The 22346-nt window shown below is 36.6% G+C and overlaps 1 protein-coding gene across 1 annotated transcript in view; it reads right to left on the bottom strand.

The window, feature by feature from the left end:
- The window catches only part of LOC140150838 (histone deacetylase 4-like), a 130898-nt gene extending 118437 nt beyond the window's left edge, over window positions 1-12461 (bottom strand). Inside the window, 1 exon segment of the mRNA XM_072172981.1 lies at window positions 12356-12461. The gene's annotated coding sequence lies outside the window, so the exon portion shown is untranslated.
- Between the last annotated feature and the right edge of the window lie 9885 nt (window positions 12462-22346).

Here is a 22346-nt window from a genome sequence, read left to right as displayed (position 1 = left end):
CATAATCCTAACCCAAAATCTAACCATAACTCTAGTCCTGACCTAACCCTATTTCTATACACTAACCCTATATCGCTAACCCTAAGTTAACCCTAAACTTATCCCTAACCCTGATTCCGACACAAAATACCGTCAACCCTGACTTTAACTCTTGTCAGGCCATATGAACCCATGACTAATGGGCTGTTCTAAAAAAATAAGTGTTCTTGTTGGGCAAATCACAGTTGGTAATCTCTCTAACCTATATTGGTGAGGTGGAAGGAAAGAAGGAAGAAAGAAAGAAGAAGAAAAAACTTTTTTCTTGTATGCGGTTTTAAACCAGGGAACCCTCACGTGCACAGCCATGGTTGTCTACCCGGAGCTTTTCGTGCCCATATGCCTGTTCGCATGATGATGCAATCGCATCACGTGCATGTGGGATACCCGCACTTGCATCTGCTTTGAGAATTGAGGTTTTTTAAAGTTTGGTACAGTTAGAGATAAGGTTACAAAGACCAACTGTTTCAAGTTTCACAATACAAACTTGTGTGAAAAAGTAAAGCAAGCATGCTTCTCATGCATTGTAGACTATCTATGGACTCAACGTATCTTGCAATTCTCAAGCTAAAAACCACAGACCCTAGAAAAAAGATTTTCTAGGGTCTGTGCTAAAACTCACTCCACCACTTTCTTACCTCAGCTCAATGCACGAGACATAAGATAAGACTTTAAATGCAACATTTGAAATTCTTCCATCTCAAGTGTTTTGAACATTGCCTTACAAACAAAAACCCCTCCCTGTGTTTTTTTTTTTTCATAGTTAATGCCTAACTGCAACGTTGACAGATACCCATTAAAATTGCAAAGTTCAAATCAAGGATGCCGACTCAAAAATAGCTTACGAGTACAACAAAACTCATCTTTGCAAGGCTATCTATCTATCTATGGTGCAATAATACTAAGCCATAGCACTACCCTGGAGAGAGCCGAGCAGAGGCAGAGAATAGCATCTCATTGTGTCACTCACTCAACATTTACCTGGGGATCGATGCAACAGAATACATTTATAATGCTTTCACAGCTATTTTTATAAACACAACTTGCATTGTAGCACTAGCAGCTCTCTATCTCTGCTGTTGGATGGGCGTAAGTCTCATTGGGTGAGCGAGCATGCATAGAGCTAGTACTAGCATGCAATTGTCTTTAACAAATGCCTGGTAAAAAGGTAAAATAATCATGTCAAATAAACTTACGCGTTACGGTGTCTGACACTAAATACACATTTTTACACTTACAAACACATTACGATATGATTAAATAGGCTATAAAATGCAGTTTAAAAAATGTGTACAAATTTGAGTTGACATGTATGGTGGGTGATTATTCCCTTTCCCTGGAGCAATCAGGGATTGGGTGCTAAAAAAGTAGTTTTGGAATTTCTCTAACATACATGTAATAAAACTACTTTCTTTTAAATTTATTTGATAAAAATTCCACATCACATTTAAAAGTTGTGGATGAAAAACTTCAGCAGATGACACGTAAAAATGTCATAATGAGTATTTTGTGATCCTAGCATCCTCTTTTTATGACTTTTTCAGTAGATATCCACGAAAAAAGCTTATTCCCAAAATTTCAGTTGATTCCTATTTTGTGCTTGCGAGTTATGCATGATTATGTGTAAGCTCTCGTGGAAAAATTGAGTTCGCTTGAAATTCCCTTGGACAAGGAACTTTAATTTGTCTTGTTGTAACCCGTCTGAAACACGGGAGCTGATCTTGGTTCTGAAGGTTATTTGTGGAATGTCTAGGGTGTATGCTCTTGAAGCAGCAAAGTCCCTGAATTGTTGTTTAATGGAATGGAATGTGGGGCCGTAGTGGTCAGCGACAACCAGTAAACTGTGCAGAGGTGTTGTGCCTGTGCGTAGCGCACTATAAATCACTGCGCTTTTTTTTTTACACTGCTCCATAGACAAACGAAATACAAATTTCACGATATATTTGCTAAACGAATTAATCTGCAAGAAATTTTTTGGACATAAACATTATGTAGCCAGAGGTTTCCAGTGATATAAAAATCTCACCTTTTTTTGAAAAAAAGTGGGGGTGATGATGCTGTTGCTGTGGATCACGAAATGCCCTTTTAAGGGGGTACTACACCCCTCGATAAATTTTTGTCTATTTTTGCATTTTTCTCAAAAACTAATAACACAGTGGTAACAAAAGTTACATATATTATAGGGGCAAGGAATCCAGTTACTACATTGGAATTTCAGTGACCCAAGACAAGTGGTTTGTTATTTATGATAAGAAAAGAGGTACCGCTAGAATGTACCTCATTTTCTATCATATAAACTGAACCGCTTGTCTTTAGTCACTGAAATTTCAGTGTAGTAATCGGATTCCTTGCCCCAATAATATACATAACTTTTGTTATCGGTGTGTTATTATTTTTGAGAAAAATGCAAAATAGTCACGAATTACCACAGGGTGTAGTACTTACTAAGTAAAATCTAATTTTGTGATATTCTCAAAACTGCTCATTTTTGCAGGAATCTGTTATTGGATTCCTTGCGTCATTTCTTTTCTGAAAATGCATATTTTTATATCATCCATATGTTTAAAGACTATAAAAAACAACATCTAAATTACTGCCTCAAGGAAGACATACGTTGCATTTTTCCATCACAATAGTTTCAAATTAAATGCAATATTTACTTACACAAGTAGCAGCATGAATTATTTATTTTACTTTCTATTTAAGGGGTACTACACCCCTATGGTAAATTGTGACTATTTTTGCATTTTTCTCAAAAAATAATAACACACTGGTAACAAAAGTTATGTATATTATTGGGGCAAGGAATCCAATTACTGCACTGAAATTTCAGTGATTCAAGATAAGCGGTTCAGTATATATAATAGGAAGCGAGGTACATCTTAGCGGTACCTTATTTCTTATCATAAATAACAAACCGCTTGTCTTGGGTCACTGAAATTCCAGTGTAGTAATTGGATTCCTTGCCCCTATAATATACATAAATTTTGTAACCAGTGTGTTATTAGTTTTTGAGAAAAATGCAAAAATAGACACAAATTTATCAAGGGGTGTAGTACCCCCTTAAGGCAAATATTTTTGTACTTTAAATGACTATTAACAAAGTAGATTGATTCTTTACAATCTAGAGCAAAATAAACATCAACACAATGTGTGCCAAAAATCGCTTGACCCCCCCCCCTCTTGGCTTGCTAAAAATTGCTCCCCCCCCTCCTTTTGGCTTGCCAAAATTTCTTGCCCCCTCCCAATTTTACCCTCCCCCCAGGCTCATAATTATTGCACAGCCCCTTATTATAAAAGGGGTAGTCTACATGCAGAACTCCTAATTATATATTTCTGGAATTGTGCAACAAAAATCCCATAGTTTTGTCCTATTAGAAGTTGGAGCTGAGCATCACAGCTTTAACTTTACTTTGATGAAAATAAGCTTTTAAGCTGGAAAAAACAAATAGATAACAAGAAAAGCATTAGGGCTGTTGTATAGTATTTTCATTGTCGACAATTGTCAAATCTCAACATCAGATGTTGAATCATTGTCGACAAAGTAATACATCATGAAAATAAAAAAATCAAGTTCTGACACAACGTTATATATCGTTTATTTACATCAAAATATTACCATATATACGCAGCATCAGAAATTGTAATGGAAAGATAATCTGCACCACAAAAGAATGAAAAAAGAAGACTGAATGCAGTTATTTCATGTTTAAAAATACTGGTGAGGGTATAAGCTTATCTCTAATATTATTGATGACGACTTGCTTGACCTGAATTGGTCCATGCTTGTCGACAATCAGGAAAATTGCTTTGTCAACACTATTGTCGACAACAGCTCTAGAAAGCACTGTGACATTCTACATTGGACTCTAAAATATCTGCAAGCTTTGGACACTGTTGGGTTCCTTGACTGAAGATGTGTACTGTATGTAAACGTGTGTATGTTGTGAAGCGTAATGAGATTTCTTTGAAAATGTGGTTTACATGTTAGCATAGTAATACATGCACTGTATTCTATCCAATTAACACCCTCGGGGTGTTGTACTTTTCAAAAGGGGGCATTAAAAACATTGCTGGTACCTTCTGGCAGTGCTGCTGTGCTCCAAAACAATAAAAAAATTCTACAAAAACTGTAGATAACAATGGACGCACACATGGAGATCATGAAAACAGCGATTGCATGTTCAAAAATGCAGGTACTTTATGGTACTTGCAGCATATTCGGAACAGTATGATTGAAACAAAAAAAAAGTGGGGGCATTTATTACTATTAGGGGGTTTTAATAAAAGAAAATATGGTACATATATTTCTAGGGTATTTGGTTTAAGTCCCAGAATGTACTTTTGTACATGATAATGAGAAGCTTAATTTTGAAAGAAATTGCACAAACTGAACTCATGATAGACCATAGCCTACATCATACATGAAACATAAATATATCACAATACTCTTTTCACAAGCTAAATAAACCTTCTTTCAAAGAATGTTATTTTTTTAACATGGTCGCAAGTGTCATCGTAAAAAAAAGGTGCTCTCTGAAGTGTTTTGAAATCTAGCTAAAATACATGTAATGCTCCCATCCCAAAATAGCAACACTTAACCGTCAGAATTCTTAGGCATACGTAATTGATCAATATCAGCAGTATTATTGTTGCTTGTCTATTTTTAGTTGGCACTTCATTCACTCTTTGCGTTGTTGTCTTGGTCTGACGGCAATCATCTTAGGTGCATGACTACTGTGGATTGAAATATAAACATGTTTAGGATGGATTACCACTCATCTCTTATGTGACAATGCAGAATTCGACACTCCAAGAAGAACTTTTATTTTGATCCGATGTTATTTAAACCAGGTGGAAAGGATATACTTTTAAAGCAGTTCAAAAAGTATTTATTTAGAATAAAATTTGAATCTTTAAATAATCTCAAAACAAGTGATTGCTTGAACTTCACAAATATATGGTGCTCAGAGAGAAAAACAATTTAAAGAGTTCATCAACTAAGTGATTAGGGTCCCTCTGGTAACCAGTTTACTTTCCTCTTTTTCTAGTGCATCTGTATTTTTACCTGGCATTATCTGATAACCCACAATTTGGATTCACCACCACCAACCAGCATGTTTTTATAAATGCTTAACATAAGTGTTGTGGTGTATGTACCAGAAAGTACTGCAAATGTTTTCCTGACCCCATGCAACTTTTAAGGTCATGATGGTATATAAAATGTACATTAATTAAGAAGTGCAACACCACCAACCAGGTACTTTTTTCAGCTGGTCAGTTTGCCTTTGAAGAACAGGAAGGGGATTTTCTTAATTTATCTGGTTGAATGATGCTAGAATCAAAGGAGAGAAAATCGGACTATTCCCTTTTAAATTCAGGTTAAAACAGCAACTAACTTCAAGTGACATGCAAAGTTATACCAGTACCAGGTTCATTGAATGATGTGATCAGGTGACTGGCGATCAATGAATGTTCAGTCAATGATTCATTTAAGTCATGTGCATTGATTGACCATGGCCATGATGTTGTATTGTTATACTGTGATGAACATTATTAATACTAATAGTCAACATTTTGAGACCTATAATTGGCAATGACCATCTTTGTAACCTCACTACCGTATTTCGTCAAATAAACGCCCCCGGGGGCGTTACATTTTCCCAAAGGGGGGCGTTTATTAGAGGTCATTTTTAGCAAGACAATTCCCGTTAAAATCATTAGGTAAGCTTAAAAGTCACGCTAAAATGACGAACTATGAACTTTTGACACTGACTTTTGGTTCACTTCCGGTGTTCCGATGCAGATTTTTGCCATTTATTGCTGCTATTATTAACCATGTGGGCAACTTGGTAAGCTTACTACACAAGATAGCATGGAAATATCAGAATTTTTTTAACATCTTGGTTGAAAAAAGTGGTGGGGGGCGTTTATTTGAGGGGGCGACTATTTGACGAAATACGGTATATAGTTTGATCAGCTCGTAATAGGCGGGAAATGTTAGGCTTTTACCACTACCGGTACGCAGAAAAGTAGACCCACGTTAAGAGTGCTATTAGTTGACCTGTCTGGTCTTTATTTTGGTGTTTAAGAAACTACACAAGGTATAGGGCTTGAATTAATAATTTGTGATGCTTCTTGCGAGATGTCACGAGACAGTTCTCAAAATAAAATATCTTGATATTAATCCGCGATGTTACAAGGCCCGCCGATTACGAGCTGATCAAAGTATAGAATCAATGAACTAATTTGTATTTCATCAAGGTTTAAACTTAAGGGATCTAAAATGAGCGTTTATTACGTTTCGACAGTATTTTTTGTGGGATATGAGAGCACCTCAGACCTATCGAATTGCATTCTGAATACTGAAGCATGTCTTTCTGATATCAAATAATTTTCATTTTTAAAAATCACAATATAATACAAATTTTATGACAAATTATAAAAATTTGATATTTTTCAAATTTTGATATATAACAGTCCTCGAAGTAAATTATATAAATCTAATGATATATTCTTAAAGTGTATGTAGCAGGAGGAAAAGCCGACGGTCAATTGAAAATTTTGACCTTTCATATTGAAGATATGGATTTTTTCCCAAAAAGACCTAATTTTTTTTGGTGTTTTGGGAAAAAAAATCCATATCTTCAATACTGAAAGGTCAAAATTTTCAATTGATCGTCGGCTTTTCATCCCACCTACATACACTTTAAGTATAAATCATCAGATTTATAAAGTTTACTTCAAGTACTGTTAAATATCAAAAATATCAATTTTAATGATTTGCCATAAAATGTGTATTACATTGCAATTTCAAAAAATCAAAATTATTTGATATGAGAATGACATTCTTCGTATTCAGAATGCAATTCGATATGTCTGATGTGCTCTAATGTCCCAAAATAAATACTGTCCAAACGTTCATACCCCAGCCCTTAAGGGCAGAATAAGGGGAGACATAATCGCCCTTAACCAGAATTTGAGATTTCTTGACATTTAAGAACACTAAACTAAGATGTATTCATTCACTTGAAATGGATAAAATACAACTTATTAATATTTTCTTTACTTTTTCCTTGATTTAAAAATCATTACTTCACTCTTTCTATAGTCACATGGTCCAAGACAGCTGAAGTGAATTGGCGGGAAATATGAATCAGGAATGTGTGTTCATGCAAAAGGTTGTGATTGCGTCCGATGCAGTCAGGTCGCATTCAGTGTAAAAAGTTAACGGCAGAAAATGTGTATGTTTAAAATAGTCAAAATGTCACTCAGATTTAAATTCCTTTGAATATTGACACACTAAAGTTTGTTCGGTTTTAATCGGTTTATATAAGGCGGAAAAAATAAAGACTCATAACACTGCGTATTGATAGAGAATGACATGCACACAGTTGGGCGCAATGCTTACGCTACATTGTAGTTGTGCGTTACGTAATGCGTGACTGGCACACGCTTATGTGAATTTACGTAAGCGTGAGTTGAGACTTTATTGATGCGCACATGGCCAAATTTGGCTTTATATAAGCCGAACAAACTATAAAAGCAGACATTTTGGATTTATTGGTGCAAAACGATGCAAATTAAGACCAAGAACCAGACAGATACAACTTTTACAAGCATGAAAGTTTTAACGTTTTAAAATATAAGGGCATTTTGTGCATAATTTTGACATATTTTTACTAAAACATTTGATTTGTCAGAGTTCACTTTTGACAACATTGCACAATTTTTGTGACAGATAACTCAAAAAATATGTGAGCAAAGCATTAACTTTTTGCAAAAAAAATTGGGGTAAAAAATGTACTTTTGTGATTTTTGAAAATCATTTCCTTTCCAAAAATATATTTTTCACATTGTTGAATAGTCACCCATCACCATCTGATAGTGTTTATTTAGTGCGCCCTCAAAAATATTGTGTTGAACATGTGTCCAGGTTTGTTTATCATGCTTTGAAATGGCAATTGGCGACCGCCGGAAAATGAAATACGATTTTGAAGTAAGAATCACCTCATTTAGCTTGTGTAAAGTCCCTAGATGGGGCTTATAGGGGCATGGGTGGTTAATGGAACGAATACATATAGTACAGTAATCAAAATTGCATTTTCGTCTATAAAACCTACATGTAGGTCTTGTCAAACTTGAAGTAGCATTCTCCCCGTCTCCTTCTCCCCATTGCCACAATCATTGGCCTATGGTAAGTATTTTTTAGTACGGCACGATTTACCAATAGTGTAAAATGAGTGAGGTATGTGTGCTTCAGTATACATGGTGCCTTGGATTTAAAAAGGGTGGGCCTGACCCCATTGCACAGCACATTAGAATAATGAGCTCGGGATATGCTGACCTTGACATGGTTTGACCCAGATACCCAGCAGCAATGGACATAATGCATTATGGGTTGAGTTTAGGTCTTCAGTCCTCAACATGTCAAGGAATGCATTTTGGCGACTGAGGCAAGTGAGTGATTGTCCAAATCGTGCACTGCACCCTGCAGGGAGTGTCTTTTGGAATTTGAAGAAGAGCATTAAATAACTCTTCTGGAGCCTTCAAGGAGAGCTGTTTAGAGCATTTACAATAGAATGTAAGGAGATAATAGTCAACTAAGGAGAGCTAAAAATCACTCTCTATCAGATTTAAGGAGAGCAGTAAAGAGCGATTGCTCTTGATCTCCTCAAAGGACAGTCCCTGACCCTGTAAAATAGGTGGGTTCAGGGGTAACTGCCTGACAGAGGTCCAGGTGGCTCTCCAGGGTGGGAAGGCAGGGCCCCTGGAAGTTCCTGGATTCAGGGGTCAAAATAAGCCAACATTAATTTTCTGAGCATGAGAAACAGGTACCGGTACTTTCTATCATAGAAATTCCATGCATTGACATTGTATACATTGCATTAACTCATGTTGCTGCAGCGAAGTTGATTCAAATTTAACCGGAGTAGCAGCTGCATCCATCAAGGTGCAGTGCATTGATTTTACCACAAAGGAAATGCACTGTACATTGTAGGTTGCCCCAATTTGGGCTTTTGGGCTATTAGCAAGTGGGGTGTGAGGCCCCTGGGGTCCAGGGATAAACCATGATGGGGGTCCAGGAGGCAGCACCCCTGGAAGCTCCCGAGTTTGATGCAGTGATGCTTTTCACAGGCAAAAATCAGGATGCCGACTTACTATGTTAAGGCATTGTTATTTGCATTTTTAGCTCCTGAGCTTCCTATGTATTTTTGACCGATATTTTAAGAGTGATGGATTGATGGTGTTTCCAGAAAATGTTCCAAGTCATAGATGGGAAGATCATAGAATATATTTCCGTCATGATTTTTCTCTGCGACTCTGAATATTTTTCTGGGAACCCGATATCCGGATAACTTTTAAAGTAAATTTTACAGCCCTGATGCAGTGACCTGGTTTGGCCTGTAACTTGTGGGAACTGCAGCAGAAGTGACCAAATTTTACAGCCGATTTACTGCAACACAATGCAAAAAATTGGTGTGAAATTGTATGAAGGAGCCTGTACCTTCAAAGTAACACATACATGTAGGCCTACATATTGTTGGGTAACTAGTTATAATTATTAGTAACACTAAAAGTAGATGTTTATTGACACCATTCAAACAAATGACAGCGATGCCTAGTACCAGAAAGTACTATAAGATTATTAACCTCTAATAAATGCAATGTAAGTGATACACCTCGGTACCAAGGGTGAAAATAAGAGAGCTTGAACCAGGGGCCACTTTGGCAAAAAAGCAGCCCTGGTTTACCAAGATTGGGAGGAACCGGCCATTTCCAATTACCAAGGGGCCAATAAAAAATAAAGATGTGCTGAATGAGTTTTAAAAAAAGCACTAGTTGCTTTGAATTTGATATTTTTGGTTCACTATCCAGGGGCCAGTTTTGTGAGAAAAGTGTCCCTGGTCAACTACAATTGAGATGGAACCAGGGGCCATTTCAGAGTTTCTGGGGGCCAAACGGCTCCCGTCTCCCACTTAATTTCACCCTTGCTCGGTACATGAACATACATTGTTTTTAATGTACGGTATATAATGTCAATCCATGAATCCAACCTCAAAAAAGAAATTTATCGCCCAAAGTCGCAGACTCAGTCAAAGTCGCGACTTTCAAGCTACCAACTACATGTAGTAGACTCAGGCTGAAAAATGCAAATTGCAAATTTTTCTGAAATTATCTCATGGTTTGGCCCAAAATTAAAATAAAAGATGTTCTGGTGAAAATGTATGGAGTGAGAGTGACAACTAAACATTGCTATATAATTATCAGACATGTGCAAAGCATCGATCATGTAAAATGCACATACTTTGCAGAAGCTTCAACCTTAGCTTAGTAATGGGCTGCCCAATAAACCATTATGTAGCTCATTCATGATTTTTTTTCCTAATAGTGCATAGACTGTAGACTCATAGTAAATAACGTCAGTTGTCATGTGGATTGGAATGCTTGTGAATGCACTCTTTGCTTTCAAATTGTACATTTCGTGTCTGTGAATTTAAGGGGGTACTACACCCCTGGCCAATTTTGTGCCTATTTTTGCATTTTTCTCAAAAATTATAGTGCATTGGTGACAAGTAAGATATGTATAGTATAGGGGCAAGGACTACAACTACTGCACTGAAAATTTAGCAACTCACGGCAAGTAGTTATTGATTTATTGATCAAATATTGGTTTTCCCTCATTTTTGACTGTAACTCCACAACTGTTGTCTGTGTTGAAACAAAATTTCCAGTGCAGTAGTTGTAATCCTTGCCCCTATAATATACATTATATCTTACTTGTCACCGTACCACCAATGCGCTATAATTTTTGAGAAAAATGCAAAAATAGGCAAAAAATTGGCCAGGGGTGTCTTAATAATATAATTTTAAGATTTTAGTATTTTCGAAAAGTACGGTACCCGGTATTGACATTTTATAGGTTTACAGTGGTTGCTTCAAAATGATTTCAAATCAATATAGAGTGAAGTATGTGCAACCTGCAAATTGTAAGTTAATTTTTTTTGTACCGCACTTTGATTTTTTTTTCGTGCCAAAAAAGTATGAAGAAAAATATTTTAAAATAAAATGTTTGTTTCTCCCATGAACGTGATCAATATCCTAGCATTGTCGCACCCCCTCCACAACCTCACCCACCACAGCGAGTTAGCGACCGCCCTGTATCCCATGAATACAGGTTGGAATATTTGATATTTGACACTTTACGTTAGAGGGGAGGGGGGAGGTGGATTACAAGCCTTCTAACGAAAGGACTTTCGTTTATAGGGCTTCATCAAACTTTTGGGTTGTTCCCTTATAAATGAGGTTAATGACTTTGCATTGTAACGTATCAGTTATTTTTCGGGTATTATGAAACATCAAAACATCATGAACATTGTGATTTGGACCTCGGAATATTCCATGAGGTTGTAGCTGCGCCCCTCGAGATATTCCTCAGTTCCAAGGGACCGTTCATAAATACTTGTAAAGGGGGCCTGTCCTATAATTATTTTCAGGGGTGCCCCCTTGGGACGGGAAAAATGTACGTCAAGCATCAACCGCATAGAAAATGGTGTAAATTCATGTTCTACAATTAACAAAATTAAGGTGATTTTCTTTAAGGCACCAACTTCCAGGCCCGAGGAAAACAATTTTTCAGCCCCCCCCCCACTTTCTGCATCAGGCCCCCCTTTAGGCTTTACAAGTGTTTGTGAACGGAAAGGTAAAGTACAGTCTATGTTTAGATATTTTTACAACTGATACACAGACTCGCAGTCATTAACCTCTAATTAAATTGGTATCTATTAATTTTAATGCAAATCGCTCATTTATAATCTTAGTACGGTAACTTGAACTTAGTCTTTTTAGTTTACATGCTATTGCTATGTCTGTGTGAGACTGTGTTTTATATTATAGTGTGTATCATGACATCACAATCAATTGATTATTATTGACAATTTAATTACAATCAACTTTCACTGCAGGCTGAAAACTGAGCTTAATTTAGAATTTCATTAACATACACATTATTATACAATAAAAATGACCACATCATGCATGTAAACAGAAATCTCCACGCAGTCTCGTCTAGACTAGGTAGCAATGGCATGCCTGTATGCCATTGCATTACAGAGCCAGTGCGATTTGTTATATTGACTGACACAGTCAATGACCAATGCATTGAATGTATATGCGTATTTAAGATACCGACGAGTGCTGCTGAGCCCACGTCTGCAGTCTCGCTTAACAAGCGCTGTCAACTTAACGAAAATCATAACAAACAATTCAGTCATGCCAACATATTCTTTAAACCTTCCTTTATCAATTCCATACTCACAATTCAGTCGTTAAATCCAGCTCTTAAAACTAACACCATGCATTCACCACTAGTCATTCGGCATCTTTTTCTCAATCACTATCGCCATCTTGAACTCTGATATTTCCATGTAATGGGTCACGTGAGGCATAAGATCCAATGAGTAGACGTCTATTTTAGCACTTCCTGGTAGGTATGTTTTGCTTGTTTCTTTATTTACAAATCCTATTTATATTGATCAATACACAGTAAACATGATAAATCGTAAAATCGAACTGAGTAGAGTCACGGACACTCACATCACACAGCAAAAGTGAAGTCGTTTATGTAGCTAAATTTGTGGCCTTATAAAATGTGTAATGGCCAGGGTAAAAACATTCAGATTTTTTTTTGACATGGCCTGGCCTGGATGACACGCAATTATATAAAATTATGAGTGGGCGGCTCCATTCTAGATGGTAAGTACAGGCAGCCATGCATGCTACATTAATAAATTAATGATCATACTAAATATAAATCATTGCAAAAGGATTTACAGAAAAATATTAAGAGTTGAATCTGAGACCATAGAGCGGTCAGCCATCATCTTGTCCAATTTTTGCTATAGGCTATTTCCGAAGGTCTAAAAGTGGAACAAAAAATTCATTAAAGTGAAACTTTGTTTGTTTGTTTGTTTGTTGTTTGTTTGTTTACCCAGGTTGTCCGTGAGGGACAGATGCTAATCCCTGGACCGTTCCAAGCTCAAACTATATATTTAAAAAAAGCACAAGCCTGAATAGCCAGTGTAGTAAAATGCACGCTGGCCTAACAAAGCAAGAAATGGAAGAAAATAGCCTAAAAGGAGAAAGGAGAGCAAGGCCACTCCCAAACACAACTGTACAATTTTACTCTTAGCCCTGATCTACTTCGTGAGAAAGGAAACTGGAAAAGGCTGGCGTTCAAAAAAGTCAAATAATCAGCGTTTATGATGCATGATCATCATGATGACTGCATGCTGCTGCTGATGATGATTGCTGATGCGCTGCTGCTAACGGAGAACGGGATGCAAATCCCCGATGATGATGATGATGATGATGATGCATGATGATGATGATGATGATAATAGTGATGATGATGATGCATGATGATGATGATGATGATTATGATGATGATGATAAATGATGATGACGATGATGATGATGATGATGATGATGATGATGATCAATAGTGATGATGATCGTGATGCTTAATGATCATGATGATCGGATGCATCATGTGATCATGATGATGACCTGACTCTTAGCCCTTATCTACTTCGTGAGAAAGGAAACTGGAAAAGGCTGGCGTTCAAAAAATCAGCGTTTATGATGCATAAATTTATGATCATCATGATGACTGCATGCATGCTGCTGATGATGATTGCTGATGCGCTGCTGCTAACGGAGAACGGGATGCAAATCCCCGATGATGATGATGATGATGATGATGATGATGATGATGATGATGATGATGATGATGATGATGATGATGATGCATGCATGATGATGATGATGATGATGATGATGATGCATGATGATGATGATGATGATGATAAATGATGATGATGATGATAAAGGTGATATGATGATGATGCATGATGATGATTATGATGATGATGATGATTATGATGATGATAAATGATGATGATGATGATGATGATGATGATCAATAGTGATGATGATCGTGATGCTTAATGATCATGATGATCGGATGCATCATGTGATCATGATGATGACCTGACTATGATGATGAATGATCATGATGATGGACTTTTCAGGTCAATTTCCACATAATGTGTGATCTTATAATAAGATAATTGTGACTTTATAAAAATGCCATTATTGACTATATTATCATACGTACGTGAGATAATAATATAATTATGCTACCTATATACGGAAGATAGCAAAGATATAGCAAGCTATTCAAGCTACTAAATGACAAAGACTCATCATAATGGTCCATATTTCTTTACTGGATCTTTCACTCCCCCACGGCAAGAATAACGACATTATATAGGGGTTGGCATTTCTTTGGAAGGGAAATAGCATGGTAAATTATGATATCTACTGAAGATAGCAAAGATATAGCAAGCTATTCAAGCTACTAAATGACAAAGACTCATCATAATGGTCCATATTTCTTTACTGGATCTTTCACTCCCCACGGCAAGAATAACGACATTATATAGGGGTTGGCATTTCTTTGGAAGGAAATAGCATGGTAAATTATGCTATCTACTGAAGATAGCAAAGATATAGCAAGCTATTCAAGCTACTAAATGACAAAGACTCATCATAATGGTCCATATTTCTTTACTGGATCTTTCACTCCACCACGGCAAGAATAACGGCATTATATAGGGGTTGGCATTTCTTTGGAAGGGAAATAGCATGGTAAATTATGATATCTACTGAAGATAGCAAAGATATAGCAAGCTATTCAAGCTACTAAATGACAAAGACTCATCATAATGGTCCATATTTCTTTACTGGATCTTTCACTCCCCCGGCAAGAATAACGACATTATATAGGGGTTGGCATTTCTTTGGAAGGAAATAGCATGGTAAATTATGATATCTACTGAAGATAGCAAAGATATAGCAAGCTATTCAAGCTACTAAATGACAAAGACTCATCATAATGGTCCATATTTCTTTACTGGATCTTTCGCTCCCCTTCGGCTAGAAGAACGACATTATATAGGGGTTGGCATTTCTTTGGAAGGGAAATAGCATGGTAAATTATGATATCTACTGAAGATAGCAAAGATATAGCAAGCTATTCAAGCTACTAAATGACAAAGACTCATCATAATGGTCCATATTTCTTTACTGGATCTTTCACTCCCCACGGCAAGAATAACGACATTATATAGGGGTTGGCATTTCTTTGGAAGGGAAATAGCATGGTAAATTATGATATCTACTGAAGATAGCAAAGATATAGCAAGCTATTCAAGCTACTAAATGACAAAGACTCACCATAATGGTCCATATTTCTTTACTGGATCTTTCACTCCCCCACGGCAAGAATAACGACATTATATAGGGGTTGGCATTTCTTTGGAAGGGAAATAGCATGGTAAATTATGCTATCTACTGAAGATAGCAAAGATATAGCAAGCTATTCAAGCTACTAAATGACAAAGACTCATCATAATGGTCCATATTTCTTTACTGGATCTTTCACTCCCCCACGGCAAGAATAACGACATTATATAGGGGTTGGCATTTCTTTGGAAGGGAAATAGCATGGTAAATTATGCTATCTACTGAAGATAGCAAAGATATAGCAAGCTATTCAAGCTACTAAATGACAAAGACTCATCATAATGGTCCATATTTCTTTACTGGATCTTTCACTCCACCACGGCAAGAATAACGACATTATATAGGGGTTGGCATTTCTTTGGAAGGGAAATAGCATGGTAAATTATGCTATCTACTGAAGATAGCAAAGATATAGCAAGCTATTCAAGCTACTAAATGACAAAGACTCATCATAATGGTCCATATTTCTTTACTGGATCTTTCACTCCACCACGGCAAGAATAACGACATTATAGGGGTTGGCATTTCTTTGGAAGGGAAATATCATGGTAAATTATGATATCTACTGAAGATAGCAAAGATATAGCAAGCTATTCAAGCTACTAAATGACAAAGACTCATCATAATGGTCCATATTTCTTTACTGGATCTTTCACTATACCACGGCAAGAATAACGACATTATATAGGGGTTGGCATTTCTTTGGAAGGGAAATAGCATGGTAAATTATGATATCTACTGAAGATAGCAAAGATATAGCAAGCTATTCAAGCTACTAAATGACAAAGACTCATCATAATGGTCCATATTTCTTTACTGGATCTTTCACTCCCACACGGCAAGAATAACGACATTATATAGGGGTTGGCATTTCTTTGGAAGGGAAATAGCATGGTAAATTATGCTATCTACTGAAGATAGCAAAGATATAGCAAGCTATTCAAGCTACTAAATGACAAAGACTCATCATAATGGTCCATATTTCTTTACTGGATCTTTCACTCCACCACGGCAAGAATAACGACATTATATAGGGGTTGGCATTTCTTTGGAAGGGAAATAGCATGGTAAATTATGATATCTACTGAAGATAGCAAAGATATAGCAAGCTATTCAAGCTACTAAATGACAAAGACTCATCATAATGGTCCATATTTCTTTACTGGATCTTTCACTCCCCACGGCAAGAATAACGACATTATATAGGGGTTGGCATTTCTTTGGAAGGAAATAGCATGGTAAATTATGCTATCTACTGAAGATAGCAAAGATATAGCAAGCTATTCAAGCTACTAAATGACAAAGACTCATCATAATGGTCCATATTTCTTTACTGGATCTTTCACTCCACCACGGCAAGAATAACGACATTATATAGGGGTTGGCATTTCTTTGGAAGGGAAATAGCATGGTAAATTATGATATCTACTGAAGATAGCAAAGATATAGCAAGCTATTCAAGCTACTAAATGACAAAGACTCATCATAATGGTCCATATTTCTTTACTGGATCTTTCACTCCACCACGGCAAGAATAACGACATTATTGCATTTCTTTGGAAGGGTTACTTTTTTGCACATGGGTAAATTATTGTTCCAAGGGCAAAAATCCTCACCGATTTTGATTTTTTTTATTGCAACTCTTCGTGCAGTTCATGTTATAGGTATTGCAAACCTTGTATATAGTTTTAACACCGGTATGATAAGATAAACCTTTTGACATTGGTTTAAAAAAATAGTTTTTGACCCCAATTTGACTTTAAACCTTTATTCTAAAATTTTGACCTCAATTTTACCTTAAACCTTTATTCTAAAATTTTGACCCCAATTTGACCTTAAACATGTAAACCTTTATTCTAAAATTTTGACCCCAATTTGACCTTAAACCTTTATTCTAAAATTTTGACCCAATTTGACCTTAAACCTTTATTCTAAAATTTTGACCCCAATTTGACCTTAAACCTTTATTCTAAAATTTTGACCCCAATTTGACCTTTAACCTTTATTCAATATTTTAGCCTATGGAAGTGCGCTATCTATAGGGTACGGAAATACATACCTTGTTTCAATATCCTTGTAACCAAAAGAACAACTTGTTTGAAATGATTTGAGTACACCATGAACTTTTGACCACTGTGCAATGCTTTTTGATCCTAACTTGGTCCCGGATATTTCAAATCAGCCATTGGTTCATATTCTGCAAAATTGCGGGTCTTGGTAAAGATTCTGCCAAATTACAGAACTTTATAACCAAGGTACCATTCAGAAAGAACCATTAAAGGGTTTCCAATTAGAACAGAAAAAAAAATTTAGAACCAAAAAGTTTTAACATTCCTTTCCACTTTTCACTTTTCTTAACTTTGCTATCGGAGTCCCTGAATTAATGAATCAAGTTCATATTAAGGTTATTTATAGAGAACTTTTCAACGTTCTATTATATATGATGTATGAATACCAAAATATGGGGTACACCGGGCCCGTACACAAGGTGTGCTATCTTCTGAAGATAGCATGGTAAATTATGCTATCTACTGAAGATAGCAAAGATATAGCACGCTATTCAAACTACTAAATGACAAAGACTCATCATAATGGTCCATATTTCTTTACTGGATCTTTCACGCCCCACGGCAAGAATAACGACATTATATAGGGGCATGGCATTTCTTTGGAAGGGAAATAGCATGGTAAATTATGCTATCTACTGAAGATAGCAAAGATATAACAAGCTATTCAAGTTACTTTTTTGCACATGGGTAAATTAATTATTGTTCCAAGGGCAAATTTAGCATGGTCAATTAGGCCTATGCTATCTACTGAAGATACAATGATAAGTTACTGCTTTCGACATTCGTCTATAGACTATGCCATATAGTCGAATTTTGATAAAAATATGTTATTATTATTTAATCATGATGAACGCATTCCGATGAACTCAAAATTATACTCATGTTTATTAAACATGTTAAAATTAAAGTGTTCAATAGTAGAATGGTCATCAAGAGTTTATTAAATTAGATGATTAGTGACAATAAAAGATATTGAATGCAACATATCTTGCATATAGTTAGGGGGAAAAGTTCACTTTGGTGACCACTCTCTGGCTAGTAAGGTTTGACGATTGATTCGACTTCTATGGACCATTTAGAAAAAAATAGCCACCATGTCCCTCGCGAAAATCCCGGCATTTTTCGCTAGAGGCCAAAATCCAAAATGGCCGCCGCCACCATTTTGAAAATTTAAGTTTTGAACCAGAGTACCTATAATCATGCACAAAGACACTTTTTCGGATATGTCGAGTACAAGGATTCCGATTCTGACATTAGTTTGACATTACGGCATCATTTTCACCCAGAAATCCAAGATGGTGGCCGGCACCATCTTGAAAAATTTAGTTTTGAACAAGAGGACCTTAAATCGTGTACAAAGACACTTTTTTGGATAAGTCGACCACAAGGATTTCAAATTTGACATTACTTTGACATTACGAACTCATATTTACCCAGAAATCCAAGATGGTGGCCGCCGCATATCTTGAAAAAAATAAGTTTTGAACCAAATTACCTAAAATCGTGTACAAAGACACTTTTTCCGGTAAGTCGACCCCAAGAAATCCTAATCTGACATTAATTTGACGTTAAAAATAATTTTTGCCCAGAAATCCAAGATGGCCCCATTTGGTAGAGCGTAAATGTGATTTTTGAATGGGAGCAGAAGCATAAGTGTGTCATTTCCTCCTTATCTGGGGTTCATGTCCCTTATATGGGGATTAAACTGTCTTATCGTGGGTTTACATCCCTTACCTAGGGATAAGGCGCCTTTACCTGTGGTTTAGACGGCCTTATCCTTGGTTTACGTTCCTTACCTGTGGCTAAGATGCCTTAACCTTAGCATATCGCAGTCTAAACCCAGATAAGGCATCTAAACCCCAGATAATGCGCCGTAACCCCAGATAAGGGACGTAGACAGCCGATAAAGCAGTCTAAACCCCAAGGCGCTTTAACCCTAAATGAGGAACATAAACCTAAGATAAGGCATCTAAACCCCACATAAGGTGCCCAAACTCTAGATACGGGTCGTTAACCCCAGATAAGGGTCGTAAACCTCAGATAAGACATCTAAACCCAAGTTAAGGCGCCTTAACCCCAGATAAGAGACGTAAACTCAGATATGACAGTTTAAACCCCCGATAAGGCGCCGTAACCCCAGATAAGGGACGTACACCTCAGATAAACCAGTCCCAACCCCAAATAAGGCGCCTTAATCATAAATAAGGAACATAAACCTAATATAAGAGAAGTAAAAACCAGACGGCGCCTTATCTGGGGTTTAGACTGCCATATCTGAGTTTACGTCTCTTATCTGGGGTTAAGGCGCCTTATATTGGGTTTAGGTGCCTTATCTGAGGTTTACGACCCTTATCTGGGGTTAACAACCCTTATCTAGAGTTAGGGCACCTTATGTGGGGTTTAGATGCCTTTTCTGGGGTTTATGTTCCTTATTTAGGGTTAAGGCGCCTTATTTGGGGTTTAGACTGCTTTATCTGGGGTCTACGTTGCTTATCTGGGGTTACGGCGCATTATCTGGGGTTTATATGCCTTATCTGGGTTTAGACTGCGATATGCTAAGGTTAAGGCATCTTAGCCACAGGTAAGGATAAGGATGTAAACCCAAGATAAGGCAGTTGAAACCCCATATAAGAGACATGAACCCCAGATAAGGCGGAAATGACACACTTATGCTTCTGCTCTCATTCAAAAATCACATTTACGCTCTACCAAATGGGGGCCATCTTGGATTTCTGGGCAAAAATTATTTTGTAACGTCAAATCAATGTCAGATTCGGATTTCTTGGGGTCGACTTACCGGGAAAAGTGTCTTTGTACACGATTTTAGGTAATCTGGTTCAAAACTTATTTTTTTCAAGATGGCGCTGGCGGCCACCATCTTGGATTTCTGGGTAAATATGAGTTCGTAATGTCAAAGTATTGTCAAATTTGAAATCCTTGTGGTCGACTTATCCAAAAAAGTGTCTTTGTACACGATTTAAGGTCCTCTTGTTCAAAACTAATTTTTCAAGTTGGTGCCGGCTTCTTTATTTGATTTCTGGTTGAAAATGATGCCGTATTGTAATACTAATGTCAGAATCGCAATCCTTGTAGTCGACATATCCGAAAAAGTGTCTTTGTGCATGATTATAGGTGCTCTGGTTCAAAACTTAAATTTTCAAAATGGTGGCGGCGGCCATTTTGGATTTTGGCCTCTAGCAAAAAATGCCGGGATTTTCGCGAGGGACATGGTGGCTATTTATTCTCTAAATGGTCCATAGAAGTCGAATCAATCGTCAAACCTTACTAGCCAGAGAGTGGTCACCAAAGTGAACTTTTTCCCCTAACTAATATACATGTATTATAATGCCTCACTTCAATACTAAACAATTCTGATTTTGGAATCTACCAGTTTATTGATCGCGAAAGCCCGAGTAAAAATCACTTTGGAAGCTAACAAACAGAGGGAGTATGGTGACTGAAAATATCAGATGTGAAAATCTATCAATTGCACACAAATTAATACAAATCAGCGTTTTATGCTTAAATGTAATAGCCAGAGTATGCAAAATGGACAAGTGGATTACGGAGAAGTATAACATTTGTCATGTATATCTTCAGTTTAAATTCTACTGAAGATATGCATGACAAATTATTGCTATCTTCTGAAGCTTACTGCTATCTTCAAAGGTACGGCGTTTAAAAGTCCATTAAAGGGCAATTCCGGGAGTTTTGAGTTCACTTTTTACAACAAAAATATGCGCAAGCTCACTTTTCAGTGAAAAAGGTCCACTATTTGGAGCCCCGCACAGCCCCCAAAAAAAAAAAAATCCTGCGCACGGGCCGGGGTACACGTATTATATTGGCTCACATTTCCTAGAATTATAATTAAGGGGAATAAACAAATAGGCATATTTTACATTAAATACACTATGGTGACGGATCCAGTGGACAGCCACCATCAAACATAAAAGGAGAAAAGAGATAGTAGGCCTGCATATGGGAAACTGTTCAGATACGGTGAAAGTGGGCGACATTGACCGTCTTATTTGCACAATTTTTGCGGACCCCCTCCTTTCAAAAATCTGTATCCACGCAAGAGAGTCACAAACACCATCGTAACAAACACTTGTTATGTTGTTCTCATTTGAAATTAAACACAAATCGTTGTATTATTCATTCAAGATGACGTATATCATATTGATGTTGACCTTTAGATGTTTACGAATAAATACATATAATTTTTTATACAAAACTTTAATATCAACCATAAATACCGACACTGTAAAAATTGTCTTGGCACAATTTTTAGCAATGTCTGCAACAATAGAAATAAAGAAATGTATGAAACACAAGCCAGATATAATATGATATTGAGACATGTCGTGTCTGACCACAAGACATCCAAAACCACCTCTAAAATATGACACACATGTATCCAGGTTGAAAAAAACAAACAAAATTAGACAATTTAGAAAAATAGTATTGATTGTTTATAGAGTTTTATCTTCAACATAATTTTTAAGCTAATGCATAAGCTTTAATTCAATAAAATCAGTGGCCTATATAAGCGAAGATATGGCCAAATGTGTAATGTAGTCCTACATCAGCTTGGGCCACTTTCGTGTCTTACCCAGTGATTTCACTGGGATATATGCGAATAGGGCAAAATAGAAGATGACGATTTTGGCCCCATGCAGTATTTATATTCTAAAGATTGAATGTCAAATTTGATCTTCAGTTGATGGTTCCTCATCAGTTATGACCAGGACAAGGGATGAAAGTGCTATTTGCATATACCCATTGATATTCTTTGTAGAAATGATTTCAATCTATCATTATCAATCATATCATACCATGCAGATAAAGATATTTTTTTCGAAATTTCACTAA

The sequence above is a fragment of the Amphiura filiformis genome, chromosome 4 (genome assembly GCF_039555335.1).
Source record: "Amphiura filiformis chromosome 4, Afil_fr2py, whole genome shotgun sequence".
Taxonomy (NCBI): Eukaryota; Metazoa; Echinodermata; class Ophiuroidea; order Amphilepidida; family Amphiuridae; genus Amphiura; species Amphiura filiformis.
This window is presented reverse-complemented; position numbering and strand designations above follow the sequence as displayed.